The sequence below is a fragment of the Trachypithecus francoisi genome, unplaced genomic scaffold, assembly GCF_009764315.1.
Source record: "Trachypithecus francoisi isolate TF-2019V2 unplaced genomic scaffold, Tfra_2.0 Lachesis_group10, whole genome shotgun sequence".
Lineage (NCBI taxonomy): Eukaryota > Metazoa > Chordata > Mammalia > Primates > Cercopithecidae > Trachypithecus > Trachypithecus francoisi.
In genome coordinates this window covers 53,156,505-53,175,892 of record NW_022681455.1, presented here as the reverse complement: position 1 = coordinate 53,175,892, position 19,388 = coordinate 53,156,505, and the positions used below count along the sequence as shown (strand labels likewise).

The 19,388-nt window shown below is 44.3% G+C and overlaps 1 protein-coding gene across 1 annotated transcript in view; it reads left to right on the top strand.

The window, feature by feature from the left end:
* The first annotated feature begins 9,587 nt into the window (after positions 1-9,587).
* GCM1 (glial cells missing transcription factor 1) overlaps positions 9,588-19,388 on the top strand; it is a 57,667-nt gene continuing 47,866 nt past the window's right edge. The window contains exon 1 of the mRNA XM_033217459.1: positions 9,588-10,129. The gene's annotated coding sequence lies outside the window, so the exon portion shown is untranslated. The remainder of the gene's footprint in view (positions 10,130-19,388) is intronic.

The following is a 19,388-nucleotide window of genomic DNA, read 5'->3' as shown; positions in this document are numbered from 1 at the left end:
GAGTAACTGGGACTACAGGCATATGCCACCATACCCAGTTGGAAATGGTCTATGTCTTGATGGAAATGTTCTATGTCTGGGTGGTTATAAAACTATAGAACTGTACACCTAAAGAGGGTAAATTCACTCTAGGTAAGTTATATTTTAACAAACCTGACATTTAGGACAAAAAAAAAAAAATAGAATGCAGAACAAACAGAATTTAGAACAAACCAAAAAACCCAGAATGAAGCCAAGAGGTAAGGAAGAGAGGAAGGGAGGGAGGTTGGGAGGAAGGAGGGAGGACCCTGCAGAGCAGGCTGGAAGCTAGGAAGAATGCCCTGTATGCGCTGACCAGGCAAGCACAGGCATGGCCTGGAGAGCCACGCCTCTGCTATCTGTTTCCATTGCCTCAGGGAGAAAAACAAAAAGAGGATAAATTCAGCTTCTCTTTTTCCTTTGTTGGTGGCCCTCTCGCTTCACCTTCATTTCATGATTTTGCTTCAGAGGGCAGTCTCTCTTTTTCAACTCAGTTCCGGCTGCTCAAAGTGGAGGTCTAGACATCTGATCTCTTCTTGATTTGACCAGAACAGCCTGTTCGGGACAGGACAAACAGTAACACAGGGATTTTGGCAAAGAATCAGACTGTAATGATCTAAGTAAATGAATGAATACATTAGTGTTTTTACTGCCAGCAATCTGGTAAGAATTCTTATAAACATCCAGCAAGGGTAAGGTAGGAAACAATGGTGTTCCCTTGCCAACATCCATCCTGTTGTGTGGAGAATTATTTTCAAATTTTTATTTTGGATGCAGGCAGGAAAGGGGACAAGGTTCGAAAAATTATGCTCACTACTTGGGTGATGGGATCATCCGTATCCCAATCCTCAGCATCACACAGTATACCCATGTAACAAATCTACATGTATCCCCTAAATCTAAAATAAAAGTTAAAAAAAAATTTTAATTCCATTTTGGCAAGTGCATTTCATATTTCACTAGACTGGAGCCTCTGACCCTCTCAGGACACCTCTCAGGCAGGGGAGTTTCCTCATCACAATCACAGGATGAAAAAGTTTATTTCCTCCTGAATTACAGCCCTAAATCCTTTGCTGAGTTGCCATTTTCATGTGATCAAAGTATACTTGTTAAAGACTTAAAGGTGATTAAATAGCAAAATAAACCACTTATCTTCCTATACATCTTCAACTCCCAGAGCTAGTTGTTCATTTGTGACAAGAGTTTTGGTGGCCACCAAGAAACCACACTATAAGAATTTTAGAAGAGGGTTACTTTCATTTCATCTTTAAATTGTTTGTTTATTTATTTATTTATTTATTTATTTATTTATTTATTGAGACAGAGTTTCACTCTTGTTGCTCAGGCTGGGGTGCAGTGGTGCGATCTCGGCTCATTGCAACCTCCACCTCCCAGAGTCAACTGATTCTCCTGCCTCAGCCTCCCAAGTAGCAGGGATTATAGGCATGTGTCACCATGCCTGGCTAATTTTTTTTGTATTTTTAGTAGAGACAGGGTTTCACCATGTTAGCCAGGCTGGTCTCGAACTCCTAACATCAGGTGATCCACCCACCTCGACCGCCCAAAGTGCTGGGATTATAGGCGTGAGCCACCGCGCCCAGACAAATTGTTTATTTTTAAAAATGTTTAATTCATTCCTATGTCTAAAAAAATAGGAGAAAATTACAGAGTGAAGTTTCCTTCTACACTTGTCCCCGTCTACCCAGCATTCCCTTCCTAAAACAAGTTTCTTTTTTATTCTTCCAAGGATTTAAATGCGTATGAATATCAATATTTATTTACCAAAGAATATACACCTAGAGGCCAGGTGCAGTGGCTCATGCCTGTAATCCCAGCACTTTGGGAGGCTGAGGTCAGGAGGTCAAGACCAGCCTGGCCAACATGGTGAAACCTCATCTCTACTAAAAATACAAAAAAAAAAAAAATTAACTCGGCGTGGTTGTGGCAGACGCCTGTAATCCCAGCTACTCGAGAGGCTGAGGTGGGAGAATTGCTTGAACCCAGGAGGCAGAGGTTGCAGTGAGCCGAGATGGCACCATTGCAGTCCAGCCTCGCGGATGGGCGAAACTCCGTCTCAAAAATAAAAAGACAGAAAGCTTTACCAGATTCTTTTCTCTCTCTTTCTCCCACTCTTTTAACTTTTATTTTAGGTTTAGGGTACATGTGCAGGTTTGTTAAATAGGTAAATTTTGTGTCACAGGGGCTTGGTGTACAGAAAAATTTGTCCCCCGGCAATGAACATAGTACCCAATAGGTATTTTTTCTGATCCTCTCTCTGCTCCCACCTTCCACCCTTAAGTACGCCCCAGTGCACCTGTTGTTCACCTCCCAGTGTCCATGTGTTCTTGTGTGTAGCTCCCACTTATAACTGAGAACATGTAGTATTTAATTTTCTGTTCCTGCATTAGTTTGCTTATAATAATGGCCCTGGCTCCATCCATGTTGCTGTGAAAGATATGATCTTGTTCTTTTTTATGACTGCATAGTATTCCATGATATATATGTAATTACATTTTCTATTTTTTTTTTTTTTTGAGACAGAGTCTCACTCTGTTGCCCAGGCTGGAGTACAGTGGCACCATCTCGGCTCACTGCAACCTCTGCCTTCTGGGTTCAGATGATTCTTGTGCCTCAGCCTCCCTAGTAGCTGTGACTACAGGCATGTTCCACCAGGCCTGGGCAACAGAGTGAGACTCTGTCTCAAAAAAAAAAAAAAAAAGATAGAAAATGTGGTTACATATATACCATGGAATACTATGCAGCCATAAAAAAGAACAAGATCATTATTCTAAGCAAACTAATGCAGGAACAGAAAATTAAATACTGCATGTTCTCAGTTATAAGTGAGAGCTACACAACAAGAACACATGGACACTAGGAGGTGAACAACAGGCACTGGGGTGTACTTGAGGGTGGAAGGTGGGTGTCCATCTACTAGAAATATATAAAATATAATAATATACAATGTTATCAGAAGGTGATTTTAAGGGATTGGGAAGGATCCTGTGTGGCTTTGGCCAGTATTGGCCATTTTGAACATTATTGTAGTTTGTGTTAAAAATAACTAACATTTTCACAGAGCCTTAGAGTCTTAGAGTTACTCCATACTTATGTTATTCCGCCTACATTAGTGGTGGAATGAGGCAGGAATATATTATCATTTTTATTTTACAGATGAAATGCAAAGAGATTAAGTGACTGTCCAAGAACTAAGTAGTAAGTGGAGTTGCCAGGAGTTGAATTCCAGTTGCCTGACTTGATGTCTAGCATAAAGGCAGCCAAGCAACTATACGATTTAGCTATGTAATGTAACCCTTTAGAGCCCTCACCTTGCAAGCTCTGTGCCATAGCTTTTATATTAGTTGCTTAAAACTAAAGCCAAGCTTTTCAGTGGCAATGATTTGAGTTCCTAAATATAATCATGACTCTCAGGAAAGTTGTATTTTAATTTTTTATGATCTAGGTTTTTTTTTTTTTTTTTTAAGACAAGGTCTCACTCCGTCATCCAGGCTGGAGTGCAGTGGTATGATCTCAGCTCACTGTAACCTCCACCTTCCAGGTTCAAGCAATTCTCTTGCCTCAGCCTCCCAAGTAGCTGGGATTATAAGCGTGTGCCACCACGTCTGGCTAATTTTTGTATTTTTAGGAGAGACAGGGTTTCACCATTTTGGCCAGGCTGGTCTTGAACTCCTGACCTCAGGTGATCCGTCTGCCTCAGCCTCCCAAAGTGCAGGGATTAAAGGCATGAGTCACCATGCCTGGCCCTAGTTTTCTAAAACTTTGAACAGGTTTTTAAAAAATATATTCTGTTGATCTACTGTGGATCAATATAAAGACATTTGCTAAGGATTTGATCCCATGTAATATCTTACACATTGGGTGTAGATTAGGCTGGAACCTAGTTCTTAGATTCCTACTCAGTTATTTCACTAAATGAATACTTAATTATACTTAATGGATATTTTACTTAATTATGCTTACTAGGCAGAATAGTAGGAGATGTAGCTCTAACTTCTAGCCTGTGTGGTGGTGCATGCCTGTGGTCCTACTACTTGGGATACCCAGGCGGAAGGGAAACTCCTGAAACAGCCTGAGCCCAGGAGTTTCAGGCTGCAGTGAGCTGTGATCTTGCTACTGCACTCCAGCCCTGGTAACAGTGAGATTCTGTCCCTAAAATGAAAACGAAAACAAAACCAGACCAGAAATACCAGTATTATGGTTCTTGGTGCTTTTGGTGGACTTTCACTTTGGTTGGAGGAGTTCTAGAGACATCTCTTCTGCAACTGATTCCTGAACAGGGAGGACAGTAACCCTCTCGCTCCCATATCCACAAGGGAGACGTTCAGAGCCTGAAAATGCCCATAGTACTGAACCTGATCACCATCAAGTGGAACACAGTTCTGTTTATGACTTCCACCCACACATTTTAATTTTTGTTTGTTTTTCTTAACTAAGCACTTATCACACACTGTTGTGAGCTTTGCAGTTTGAGATGCAACAACAAAACTAGCATGAATTTCTTTTTCTTTCTTCACAATCTCAGGGATACATGATTCCTTCTTACTGCAGATCTTAGCAACCTCAAAATACGATGGTTTCCTCTTATTAAGTTGAGAACTTTCACCTTTTCATTCAGAGGAAGCACTTCCGGCTTCTCTTTGGCTTTTTTTTTTTTTTTTTTTGAGACAGAGTCTCGCTCTGTCCCCAGACCGGAGTGCAGTGATGCAATCTCGGTTTACTGCAACCTCGGCCTCCCAGGTTCACGCCATTCTCCTGCCTCAGCCTCCCGAGTAGCTGGGACTACAGGCGCCGCCACCAACCCCGCTAATTTTTGTATTTTTAGTAGGACGGGGTATCATCATGTTGGTCAGGCTGGTCTCCAACTCCTTACCTTATGATCCGCCCGCCTCAGCCTCCCAAAATGCTGGGATTACAGACATGAGTCACCGCGCGCGGCCGGCTTATTTATTTATTTATGTTTATTTTTTATTTTCAGATGGAGTCTCGCTCTGTTGCCTCGGCTGGAGTGCAGTGGCGCGATCTTGGCTCACTGCAACCTCCGCCTCCCGGGTTCAAGCGATTCTCTTGCCTATAGCTGGGATTACAGAGTTCCAGGTTGGAAATCACTTAAATTCTTCTTCAAAATTTGTGTATTTAACCATTTCAAGGATCCCTTCAAATGCAATTATCTTAGGCAGGTGGGGCAGTTCAGGCTAAATGGCCCTGAGCCCACACCCTCCTCTTCCACTGGGTTATTTAGGTGGCTGCCTCTTGTTTTTTCTTTTTCTTTTTTTCTTTTAAAGATGGGGTTTCACCCTTGTTGTCCAGGCTGGAGTGCAATGGCGCGATCTCGGTTCACTGCCACCTCCACCTCCCCGGTTCAAGTGATTCTCCTGCCTCTGCCTCCCAAGTAGCTGGGATTAGGGGTGTGAGCCACCATGACTGGTGAATATTTGTATTTTTAGTAGAGACGGGATTTCACCATGTTGGCCAGGCTGGTCTTGAACTCTTGACCTCAGGTGATCTGCCTGCCTTGGCCTCTCAAAGTGCTGGGATTACAGGCGTGAGCCACCGCCCCCGGCCGCCTCTTGTTTTTTCTACCTGCAACAAGTAAGCTTGGGAGGAATGAGGAAGAAATACAGGTAGAGGCTCTTGCGGCTCAGCGAAGTGTCCTGTTTATCCTTTTGTACACCGCATTGTTAGAGCAATGACAGCACTTACGCAGTTATCTGCAGCATGTGATTTAAAAATGCATCATACCAATATTGTTATACCAGTAATGCTGCTTGTATCTAATTATTAACCAACAGAGATACTACAGTTTTTATATTCATTTTAAATGGGAAGTCATGGTGACATATAAAACTGTCCTTTTCAGGCCAGGTGCGGTGGCTCACACCTGTAATCCCAGCACTTCAGGAGGCCAAGCGGGTGGATCACCTAAGGTCAGGGGTTCAAGACCAGCCTGGACAACATGGTGAAACCCTGTCTCTACTAAAAATATGAAAATTAGCCGGGCATGGTGCTGGGCGCCTGTAATCCCAGCTACTTGGGAGGCTGAGGCAGGAGAATTGCTTGAACCGGGGAGGCGGAGGTTGCAGTGAGCTGAGATCGTACCACTGCACTCCAGCCTGGGCCACAGAGCGAGACTCTGTCTCAAAACAACAATAACAACAACAAGAAAACAAAACAAAAACAGGAAAACAAAAAAACTGTCTCCTTTCCCTCTTCCCATAAATTTTGGGGCAAATTAATTAAAGCCATACCTACAAATTGGTGGGATGAGTGTACCCTTTAGCACAGCCACTTTTCAGTTTGCCAGGTTAACCAAAGGAAACCTCCTCCAAAGTTTCTAATGCAAATCTGAGGGCTTTCCAGTCACAGGAATGGGAGGAGCTTGGGTTTTAGGTTGACAGGTTCTGGGATGAGGAGGTAATAGCTTTTCTGCTGGTTTTGTTCTGGTTTTCTATTCTAGGTAAAGATAATCTCTATTTGGACTATATAGCCTTTAGTCGTCCCAAAGACGAAGGCTAAATAGTCATTAGATTTTTTTTTTTTTTTTTTTTTTTTTTTTGGAGACGGAGTCTCACTCTGTTGCCCAGGCTGGAGTGCAGTGGTGCGATCTCGGCTCACTGCAACCTCTGCCTCCCTGGTTCAAGCAATTCCCCTGCCACAGCCTCCCGACTAGCTGGGATTACAGGTGCCACAGGCGCCTCAGCCTCCCGAGTAGCTGGGATTACAGGCTCACGCCACCACGCCCAGCTAGTTTTTTTGTATTTTTAGTAGAGATGGGGTTTCACCATGTTGGCCAGGCTGGTCTCAAACTCCTGACCCCAGGCGATCTGCCCGCCTTGGCCTCCCAAAGTGCTGGGATTATAGGTGTGAGCCACCATGCCCGGCAATAGTCTTTAGATTTTTTAAAACAAAGGAAGATTCTCTGAGATCAGCAGCCTCTAGTGAACTAGGGAATGTCATCTGTCCAAATTATTTAGATGACTTTTTTTTGGTTTATTATTTTCATCTTCCTTCACTCTTAAAAAAAAAAAAAAACCATCACTTTTCCTTGCTCAAAACCTCCAATCAGACCTCATGAAGTTCATCTGTTTTTTTTGTTGTTGTTGTTAGAGTTTCGCTCTGTCACCCAGGCTGGAGTGCAGTGGCATGATCTCAGCTCAGTGCAACCTCTGCCTCCCAGGTTCAAGCAATTCTCCCGTCTCAGCCTCCCAAGTAGCTGGGACTATAGGCACCTGCCACCATGCCCGGCTAATTTTTGTATTTTTAGTAGAGATGGGGTTTCATCATATTGGTCAGGCTAGTCTCGAACTCCTGACCTAAGGTGATCCCACCTGCCTCGGCCTCCCAAAGTGCTGGGATTACAGGAGTGAGCTACCGTGCCCAGACCATGAAATTCATCTTGATTCTTTTCAACCACAACTTCATCAAGGATATATTTAAACCTGATAAAAATAAGTGATATGTTTACTTCTTTATGTATTTTTCAATGATTTCCACCTATTTAAATACTTTTAAATTTATGTTATTTAAATGTGTGAATTATTTTAAGAACAAATGCAGTTATAATTATGAGTAAGTGCCCTCTTCTAACTTTTCCTTTGCAGTTATTTTGGGAAGTTCTACCTTGATTTACAGAAATTTGGGTGAATGAACTTGACTTTCCTTTAATTCTCACAAATACCAACGTGGGACGCAGACACATAGAGAGCTGGAAATGACAGTAGTTATGAGGTTAAAAAGAACACCCTGGTCCCCAGTTTCACTTTTCAACTTAGTAACTTGTGATTTGTGTAAGTTACTTAAACTTTTTAAAGATTGCTGTCCTTGGCCGGGCGCAGTGGCTCACGCCTGTAATCCCAGCACTTCGGGAGGCCAAGGCTGGCGGATCACAAGGTCAGGAGATCGAGACCTTCCTGGCTAACACGGTGAAACCCTGTCTCTACTAAAAATACAAAAATTAGCCTGGCATGGCGGTGTGCACCTGTAGTCCCAGCTGCTGGGGAGGCTGAGGCAGGAGAATGGCATGAACCCAGGAGGTGGAGCTTGCAGTGAGCCGAGATTGCGCCACTGCACTCCAGCCTGGGTGACAGAGCGAGACTCCGTCTCAAAAAAAAAAAAAAGGATGTAGGCCTGTGAGGAAGGAAGGATCGGTTGCCGGCATTTGAGGGAAGGAAGACAGGTTGGGGATGAGAGGAAGGTGGACTTTAGTGTTGGACTAGAATATTGTTTTTTTGGGGGGTAGTTTGAACTTTTAATAGTTTTTAAAATATAATTAGAAGCTTTTGGGGGGGGCACAGGTTCTCACTCTGTCACCCAAGTTGCAGTGCAGTGGCGTGATCTCAGCTCACTGCAGCCTCAACCTTAGGTGATCCTCCCACCTCAGCCTCCTGAGTAGCTAGAACTACAGGCATACACCACCACACCTGGCTGATTTTTTTTATTTCTTATAGAGATAGGGTCTTACCATTCAAGACCCAGACTGGTCTTGAATTCCTGGGCTCAAATGATCCACTGGCCTTGGACTCTCAAAGTGCTGGGATTACAGGCAAGAGCCACCTCGCCCAGCCAGAAACTTTCAATATAGAAATAATCCTAGCAAACCATTTAAAATTTTTGTTGTTTGACAGAAATTTCACATCAGGTCATATGGGTCCAACCCTGAGTCTTTCACCCATACCCCACAAATCCCCATTCAGGGTTGAAATACTCAATGGCACGGGCACTCTGTTGTCACCAAAATTACCCTACTACCTGGGTCTGGACATCCAGTTGCCAGAAGCCACAGAGGTTTCTATCCTGGGCTGGAAGCTCCGAGAACCTCCTCTCTTACTGCTCAAATTTGTAAGCACTCCCATACTGGCTTCACCTGAACGCTCAGAGTCAAGAACACCTTCCCTCACACAGGAGCTCTGAGCTCTGCACACACCCCTCAGGGCCTGAAGTCAGCCTGATAGTCATGAGGACAGAGACCCTGCTTCTGCTTCCAGCTCCCCTGGACCAGGTGGGGCTGCCTACTGGTAAGCCCTGCAGCCCCCTCTCTGGCACCCACCTTCTGAGGCCCACAGAGTTCCCTCACTCCATCCTTTACTGCAATGTGAAGGCCTAGCACACAGAACCACAGGTTTTTGGCAGCTTGGGCAAGTGGTGAGACAGGTGAGAAGAAATCTCCAGTTTTTACTGATTAAAAATCATCCACAATGTTAACATGGAAAATCTGCAGTGTGATCTGTGGTGTGATGGTCCAATTAAGCTTTGCTTGGAAATTGCCTATGAAAGGAAATCTTAAAAATCACATCACAGGCCGGGCGCAGTGGCTCATGCCTGTAATCCGAGCACTTTGGGAGGCCGAGGCAGATGGATCACCTGAGGTCAGGAGTTTGAGACCAGCTTGACCAACATGGCGAAACCCTGTCTCTACTAAAAATACAAAAATTAGCTGGGCTTGGTGGGGGTGCCTGTAATCCCAGCTACTCAGGAGGCTGAGGCAGGAGAATCACTTGAAACCAGGAGGCAGTGAGCTGAGATCCCGCCACTGCACTCCAGCCTGGGCAACAGAGTGAGACTCCATCTCAAAAAAAAAAAAAAAAAAAAAGTCACATCACAGTGTTGAAATACTTTCTTTAGGGGCAGTGATCCTTTTAGGGAACAGGGGCTATAGTGTTGGGGGTGAAAGTAGAGAGTGGTAATCAAGTGCGGATGCCCTGGTCGTTCTTGGAATGGTGATTTTGAGTTGTCTGGCAGATGCTCCTGTGTTGATGCCACCTGATGTAGGGGGCTCAACAGTGAAGCAGGGAGCTCAGGAGTGAGGTCTGGGCTGCAGGCATATATTTGGGAGTCATCAGCATGACAGAGATAATTTAAAGGGCGAGACAGAAAGAGTCTATGAAGGGGAAAGCAAGAAGAGGCTGGCAAGAGGTCCTGGAACCCTCCTGTGATAAGAACGGAAAAAGAGGAACAAGGAAAGAGACGACAAGGAAGCATCCAGGAATGAGGAGAAAAATCAAGAGGGTGTGGTGTCTTGGAAGCAGCACGAAGAAAGTGCTTGGAAGCAGAAAGAGTGAGCCGCTGTGTCACACGCTGCCTGCCCAACATTCAGGTAAGATGAGAGGAGACCAAGAATGGCCACGGGATTTAGCATGTGGGGGTCATTGGTAACTTAGCGAGCAGTTTTGGTAGAGTGATGGAGGATGGTTTCAGAGAAATTTGGAGAATTGTGGACCTCAAGTACAGAATATTCTTTAGGGATTTTTGCTGCTGAAAAGAGCACTCATGGATGGTGGCAGGGGCAAACCAAGGAAGAGTTTGTTTTGTTTAAAGATTGGAGAAATAGGCCAGGCATAGTGGCTCACACCTGTAATCCCAGCACTTTGCGAGGCCGAGGCAACCGGATCACTTTAGGTCAGCAGTTCGAGACCAGACTGGCCAACATGGTGAAACCCTGTCTCTACTAAAAATTCAAAAATTAGCCAGACGTGGTGTTGCACGCCTGTAGTCCCAGCTACTTGGGAAGCTGAGGTGGGAGAATCACTGGAACCCAGGAGGCAGAGGTTGCAGTAAGCCAAGATCACACCACTGCTCTCCAGCCTGGGCAACAAAGCAACACTCTGTCTCAAAAAAAAAAAAAAAAAGATTGGAGAAATAACAGCCTTTTGGTACGCTAATAATGATTTAGTAGAACAGGGAAAAATGATGACACAGGATAGGGTAGGATTAGTAGGGCAATATCCTTGAATAGTGGAGAAGGATGTGAATTATTGGCCTCGGATTGGAGCACAGAGTCTATGGCAGGGATCAGCAAACTTTTTCTTTTTTAGATAGGATCTTGCTCTGTTGCCCAGGCTGAAGTGCAGTGCCATGACTATCACGGCTCACTAGAGCCTCAACCTCTGGGGCTCAAGCGATCCTTACCTCAGTCTCCTGAGTAACTGGGACTGTAGGTGTGCACCACCATGCCTGGCTAATTTTTAAATTTTTTGTAGAGGTGGTGTCTCCCTATGTTCCCAGGCTAGTCTCAACTCCTGGGCTCAAGAGAGCCTCCTGCTTGGGCCTCCCAAAGTGCTGGGATTATAGACGTGTGCCTCCATGCCCACCAACTTTTTCTATAAAGAACCAAATAGTAAATGATTTAGTATTTGTGAGTCATACAGTTTCTATGGAAACTACTTCATGGTCCCAGCTCTAAAGCAATACATGGGCAATACAAAATGAACGGACATGGCTGTGTTCCAATAAAACTTTATTGAGGATTGCTGAATTTTAATTTCATATGATTTTCTTATGTCATAAAATATATTCACCTCAGGCTAGGTGCGGTAGCTCACACCTGTAATCCCAGCACTTTGAGAGGCTGAGGCAGGTGGATCATTTGAGGTCAGGAGTTCGAGACCAGCTTGGCCAACATGATGAAATCCCATCTCTACTAAAAATTCAAAACTTAGCTGGATGGTAGTGGTTGCACGCCTGTAATCCCAGCTACCCAGGAGGCTGAGGCAGGAGAATGGCTTGAGCCTGAGAAGCGGAGGTTGCAGTGAGTCAAGATTGCACCACCGCACGCCAGTCTGGGCAACAGGGTGAGAACCTGTCTCAAAAAGAAAAAAAAAAAAATTCTCCTCTATCTAAAAATGTAAAAACCATCCTTAGCTGACCAGCTGTATAAACACAGGCAATGGGCTGGATTTGGCTCAGGGCCAATAGTTTGCCGACCCTGATCTATGTCATGGACAAGAAGTTAACTTAGATGGGTACAAACAAGTTGGATGAATGTGGTAAGGGGAATCAGGAAATTCTCCTGAGTGCTTTGGTTTTCTCCGTGAAGTAGGACCCTGAGGATGGGGACGAGGGAGAAAATATAATCAGTTTGAGGATAGAGGCACAGGCATGAAATACAGAGTGTGAATGGAGTAGGGGAATCTAAGTAGGATGATTCACTAGGCAGCAGGAAGACCCCATTCGAGGGCTGCTGTTGTGAATTTAAAGTGAGACCTGCCCAGCAGGGTTGTGCTTTCCCCCAGCCACAGTCTGCTGCAATGAGGGAACACAGAGTGGTCAGGAAGCTGGGCTTTAACCTCAGCTGTGCTTTTGCTGAGGGAGTTTCAAGTCAGAGGGAGCCAAGGAGGTTGGGAGTTAATGTAAGGGAGTGATTATAATGATTGCAGGGTTGCCAGATGTAGCAAATAAAAATATAGAATAATCGGGCACAGTGGCATGCACCTGTAGCCCTAACTATTCAGGAGGCTGAGTCAGGAAGATTGCTTAAGCCCATGAGTTCAAGTTCAGCCTGGGCATCATAGACCCTGTCTCTCAAAAGAAAACACAACAGGATGCTTACTTAAATGTGAATTTCAGACAAACAATAATTTTTTGGTATAAAAATTAGTGTCCCATGGTAAGAAGGGAGAGAACATGAAGCAGGTGAGGGAGTGTTATGAGTTAGAGGATCGATAGATTCAAGTTTCTAGTTGGGGAAAGATTTTTGAAGAGGGCTACCAGGTTACTGGAAAGGCTGATCTGAAATGATAGAAGGTGGGAGGCAGGGATCGAACGCTTGACTTTGAGATTATGACCAGTTGCAGTTACTGGTCTTGATAAGGTTTAGGTTCCAACCATGAGGGTGAGTGGGAGGCACTGGGTGGAGGACAAGATCATTGGAGGTAAGGAATTTAAGGAACTGAGGGTTCAGAGGGTTCGTCTACATGGACAGTGTATTGATAATACCATAAAATGACTGAAATAACTGCATGCTTATGATATGACCAGGACTGTGTAGGAACACAAAATAAAGATTATTACTAAGAGTATTCCAATCTAGGGTGATCTATGGAACCCATAGAGGCTTGCAAAGCCCTCTAGATTAGGGAGGCCTTTGAATGCTATGCTAAGAAATTTAGTACCACTAGTTTAATAGCACTCCACCTTCCTGTAAAGAAAATAGCAAAATCGGCCGGGTGCGGTGGCTCACACCTGTAATCCCAGCACTTTGGGAGGCCGAGGCGGGTGGATCACGGGGTCAGGAGATCGAGACCATCCTGGCTAATACGGTGAAACCCCGTCTCTACTAAAAATACAAAAACAAAATTAGCCGGGCGTGGTGGTGGGCGCCTGTAGTCCCAGCTACTCAGAAGGCTGAGGCAGGTGAATGGCATGAACCCGGGAGGTGGAGCTTGCAGTGAGCCGAGATCAGGTCACTGCACTCCAGCCTGGGTGACAGAATGAGACTCTGTCTCAAAAAAATAAAAAAGGAAAATAGCAAAATCAATTAAATCAGTACATCTCCATCTCATTTGGCATACGTGAATATGAGTGTTTTAAATACTTGAAACACATTTCTCTTAGTCCTTGAGCCTTTTTATTCCAAAGTTAAAAGTAAGACATTCCAAGTGCGTGGTTCTTGGTTTTATTGCCCTGTGTAATGTAGCCTCAGGGGTTTGGAGCATGAATATACCTCCGTTTTATGTGTGTTATAGAATCATATACATTGAGATTAGAAAAATTTCGGTGAGTTTTTTTCTAGGGCTTCATAGTCTTCTGGTTGCTTTCTTTTCTCTTTTCTTTTCTTTTTTTTTTTTTTTTAAGAAAATAGGACATATTTTTTGCTTTTCCTTCTATTTATTTATTTACTGAGACAGGGTCTCACTCTGTCACCCAGGCTGGAGTGCAGTGAGTGACACATCACAGCTCACTGCAGCCTTAACCTCCTGGGACTCAAGCAATCCTCTTGCCTCAGCCTCCCTAGTGTAGCTGTGACCACAGGTACATGCCACTATACCAAGCTAATTTTAAAAAAATTATTTGTAGAGACAGTGTCTCACTGTGTTGCCCAGGCTGGTCTTCAACTCCTGTCATCCTCTCACCTTGGCCTTCCAAAGTGTTGGGATTACAGGCATGAGCCACCACGCCCAGCCTTTTTTGCTTTTTCGTTTCTAAAACAAATGAGTAAGATCAGACTGAATGAAAAGGGGAAGGTTGAGCCTTAAAATATTCATTGGATAGGTGTGGTTGGTACTGTAAGATTGTTCTAAGGAGGGCTAAGGGAGAGGTCAGCAAGCCCTTGGTCAGTGACCTGAACAGGGAGAGGTGTAGGTTCACGCCCCTCAGGAGAGGGAAGGAGCAAGCCAACATTTTTTACTAATTACGAACCCTGCACTGCTTAAGTGTGCACACGTCCCCCTTCCACATCGTGTATACAGGATGTGACTGGGATTTTGAAACAAACTGGAAGTCAAAGGAGGACATGGAGGGGGCTTTAGAGAAGTTAGGTTTCCAAATTCCAGTTTGCTCTGCAAGATGTTCGGCTGAGATGTGTGGCCACTTAAGAAAAAGTAGGCCCGTCACGGTGGCTCATGCCTGTAATCCCAGCACTTTGGGAGGCTGAGGCGGGCAGATCATCTGAGGTCAGGAGTTCAAGACCAGCCTGGCCAAAATGGTGAGACACTCTACTGAAAATACAAAAATTAGCCAGGCGTGGTGCGTGCCTGTAATGCCAGCTACTCCGGAGGCTGAGGCAAGAGAATCGCTTGAACTCGGGAGGCAGAGGTTGCAGTGAGCCAAGACTGTGCCATTGCACTCTAGCCTGGGCAACAAAGCAGGACTCTGTCTCAAAAAAAAAGAAAACGTAATATCCATTTTGGCATCCAATCACAAATGGAAAATGATCTTTCCAACTTATTTCCATAAGTTATTTGCATAATTATAAGATAAAATAATTTCAGGAAAATGCTACAGACTTAGCAGAGGAGCAGAAAACCAACAGTATCTACAGACATTCTTATGGAGCCTGGAGAGGAAGCAAAGCCTTCTTGAAAGGGAACAGGTGACTGTCAAGAACTCTCCAGCCTAACCCTAGGGACTAAGTTCCCAGAGGGTAGAGGAGACGTTTGTGTACAACTATGTCTTCAACTGCACAGAGCTCCTGGCACAGTTAGGAGGACTAGCTACATAATAATAATAATAATTATATATATTATATGTTTATATGTGTGTGTGTGTGTGTGTATATATATATATATTTTTTGAGACAGGGTCTCACTTTGTCATCCAAGCAGGAGTGCAGTGGCGTGATCTCAGCTCACTGCGGGTCACTTAAGACCTTCTGGGCTTAAGTGATCCTACTGACTCAGCCTCCCAAGTAGCTGGGACTACAGGAGCACACCACCATGCCCTAGCTAATTTTTAAATCTTTGTAGATATAGGGCCCTCCCTATGTTGCCCAGGCTGGTCTCAAACTCCTGGGCTTCAGCAATCCTCTCACCTCTGCCTCTCAAAGTGCTGGGATTACAGGCATGAGCCACCATGCCTGGCTAATAAATACTTTTTGAGTGAATTAATGAGTACAAAATAGTGAAAGAATACCTTAGGAGTCTCCTAGGCTAGCTTTGGCCATTTACCCGGATATTGGCCTTGGGCAAGTTAATTAGCATCTCTGAACCTCAGTTTCCTCATGTGAATGAGACTAATTTGGGCCAACACCTCTTGGCCTTTTGCAAACATTAAATGAGATAGAACCTAACACTTGCGAGTAGTGATTGTTCTTGTTACTGATAGGAAAAGAGATGGGGATTGCCAGATTTCACCCGTGTTCAGGGAGAGGGCCCTTCCCTACAGCCTTGGCCTTCGCTTTTAGCTCCTGGGTTTCTTCTGCTTCTCCTATTTTTTTTCTGTTTGGAGGCCTCATGTTCCTCGTCCATCTCCTTGGATTGCTTCTTGGGTTGTTTCAGGGGCTTCTTCCCACCTTTGAGGCCGGACATGGCACCTATCACCCATTCCCCAGGCCCTGCCATTGGAAATCAGATTTTTTTTTTTTTAAAGGAAAACTGTGAAAACTTTTGGAACTCTTGGAACCTAGGAGAAGATTTTCCAAGCAAAGTTTATTATTTATTTTCTATTATATGTCAACTCATTTGGAAGACAGTTTTATATACATCATCTCATTTGATATTAGAAAAAATCCTTGGGGATAGGCAACATTCCAAAAAAATGTAACATATGCAAAAGGCTAACCAGGGCCGGGCATGTTGGCTCATGCCTGTAATCCCAGCACTTTGGGAGGCTGAGGCAGGCAGATCATGAGGTCAGGAGATCGAGACCATCCTGGCCAACATGGTGAAACCCCGTCTCTACTAAAAATACTAAAATTAGTCGGGCGTAGTGGCACTCGCATGTAGACCCAGCTACTCGGGAGGCTGAGGCACAAGAATCGCTTGAACCCGGGAGGTGGAAGTTGCAGTGAGCCGAGATCGTGCTGCTGCACTCTAGTCTGGTGACAGAGTGAGACTCTGTCTAAAAGAAAAAAAAAAAAACAAAGGCTAACCAGAAGCAGGCTAAGTGATGGATAGAAGAGGATTTCAAACCCAGACTGCCTGATACTAAAACCCATACTATTCCTACTATATCAAAATGTAGGCTAATATCTTAGAATATTAAAGTTAGGGTTGGCTTATGAGGTTTAATTTAACCTCCCACTCAGTGCCCAAATCTTCTCAGTAATAATTATTTCTAGATTTGGGACAATCGTTGCACCTCTTAAGACAGTCCAATGCATTTTGAATGGAACTGGTTATTCAAAAGTTCTTCTTTCCAAAAAAAATTGAAATCAGTTTCTATCAATTTCATGCTTTTGACACCAAGGCTGCTTTCCAGAGCTGCACAGAGGAAACCCAGTACCAGCCCGAAGGTGAGGCTATGTCCTAGTGGTGGCTCCCCGCAGACATGTGTGAAAGTTACAGCCTTGCACACAGTGGACACTCAGAAAATGCTTGCTGCATTGAATCTAGCTTTGCCCTTTCTTGCAATGATTACTAACAAACAAAATAGCTCCCATTTCAATCACACCAAGGTCACTGCTGCTGTTGTGCTATGTGAGACGCTGGCTCTGAGCCCTGACCTGAAAACCCTGTGGGAAGATTGATTTAATCTCTCATTACTTTGTTCAGTCAAGAAGTGTTTATTGAGTACCCGCTATGTACCAGGCACTGTTGTAAGTGTTGGGCCCATATTGCCAAACAAAATAGACACCTTCCTTTGCAGAGCTTATCTTCTAGTGTGAAAAAACAGAGATCACATCATGAATACACACTCTTTTAGAAGGCGCTAAGTGCTAGAGGGAGAAATAAGGTGCGAAAGAGGAATTAGGAGTGTCAGAAGGGGACGTGTGGTGGCTATCATTTAAACAGGTTGACCATGTGAGCATAGATGACAAGATATGAAGAAGGCAGCTCTATGGATATTGGGGGAAAGAGCAGTGGAGACAGAGGGAACAGGCAGTGCAGTCTCAGGCATGCCCCTTGGCTGGAGCAGAGTGAGCCAGGCAGAGGGTAGCAGAAGGCAAGACAAAGAGATCAGAGAGATGACCTGAGAAATGTGGTCTCTGACTGTATAGCCTGATACGGTCATCTCTGGCCACAGATGCTGCTCAGCACTTGAAATGTAGCTGGTCCAAATTGGCATAGGCTGCATGATTTTTTTTCCTTTCCTTTTTTCCTTTTTTTTTTTCTTTTTTCTTTTTTGAGATGGAGTCTCTCTCTGTCACCCAGGCTGGAGTGCAGTGGCGTGATCTCAATTCATTGCAACCTCCACCTCCCAGGTTCAAGCATTTCTCCTACCTTGGCCTCCCGAGTAGCTGGGACTACAGACACGTGCCACCACACCCAGATAATTTTTGTATTTTTAATAGAGACGGGGTTTCACCATGTTGGCCAGGCTGGTCTCAAACTCCTGACTACAGGTGTGAGCCACTGGGCCTAGCCTGGCTGCATGATTAAATAATACACCATGTTTCAAAGACTTTGAATGAGAATTAGTTGTAATTTTTCTCAATTTTAGTTTTTATTCCATGTCAAAATAATGTTTTAGCAATATTGGGTTAAATGAAATATATTATTAGAGTTCATTTCATCTGTTTATTTTTACTTTTTCATTGTGACTCCTGGGAAATTTAAAATGCCCCATGTGACTTGCATTCTATTTTGACTGGACTTTGTTGGTCTAGAATCTTGCATGCCTTTCTAAGGATTTTGGCTTTTATTCCGACTAATGTGGGGAGGCCGTAGATAGTTTTGAGCAAAGGAGTGACATGGTCTGGCCTTTTTAAAAGAGATCACTCTGGGTGCTCAAGTGACAATAAATTGGAGGAGATGTAGGAAGACTACTTAGGAGGCTATTGAGTAATCCAGGGGAGACATATTGATGGCTTGTCCCAGAGTGGTAGTGGGTGTAGGTGGTGAGACATGGTAAGAATTCATATATATATATATATAAACAAAAAAAAGAATTCACATATATATATTTTTTCTTTTTTTCTTTTCTTTCTTTCTTTTTTTTTTATTTTTTTTATTTTTTTGAGATGGAATCTTGCTCTGTCCCCCAGGCTGGAGTGCAGAAGCACGATCTTGGCTCACTGCAGCCTCTGCCTCATGGGCTCAAGCAATTCTCCTGTCTCAGTGTCCTGAGTAGCTGGGATTACAGGCGCCCACCACCATGCCCGGCTAATTTTTGTATTTTTAGTAGAGATGAGGTTTCATCATATGGGTCAGGCTGTTCTCGAACTCCTGACCTCAGGTGATCCACCCGCCTCACCCTCCCAAAATGCTGGGATTACAGGCATGAGTCACCATGCCTGGCCTAATTTTTTTATTTTTAGCAAGAGACAGGGATTCACCATATTGGTCAGGCAGGTCTCAAACTCCTGAACTTAAGTGATCCACCCGCTTCAGCCTCCCAAAGTGCTGGGATTACAGGCACGAGCCACCACACCCAGCCTGAATCCCAATGTATTTTGAAGGTACAGCCAGCAGGATTTCCTGAGGGAGCTGATATGGAGTGTGAGAGAAAGAAAGTGGTCACCACTGATGCCTGCAGTGATTCTGGCCTCAGAGCCTGGAAGGATGGGTAGACATTAACTGAGACAGGAAGACTGTGGGCAGAGCAGGGGAATATCAGGATAACAGTTTGGGGGCCGATTAAATTTTCATGTGGAGAAGTTGAACAGTTGGGTGTCAGAGTATGGAGCTCAGGGGAGAAGTCTGAGCTAGAGGTATAAATAAATGCAAGGATCATGCCTTAGAGAACTTGGTAATGATAGACTGGGGAGAAAAGGCAGACTCCACAAAGAACTAAGAGGGGAGGAGAAGCCAGTTGATGGTGCCCTGGGAGTCGGTGAAGTGAGGAGCTAGCAATCAAGTGCTATTTATAGATAAAGTGAAGATGAGGATAGGGTTGGCCAATAGATGTAAGTGATGCAGAGGTCAAGAGAAGTTCCTTTGGGATGGTCTGAACAAAAGCTGATTACAGTAGGTGTAGCCGAAAATAGCAGGGAAGGCTTTGGAGTTGGTGAGTATCGGCAAGTATGGAAAACCCCAGGA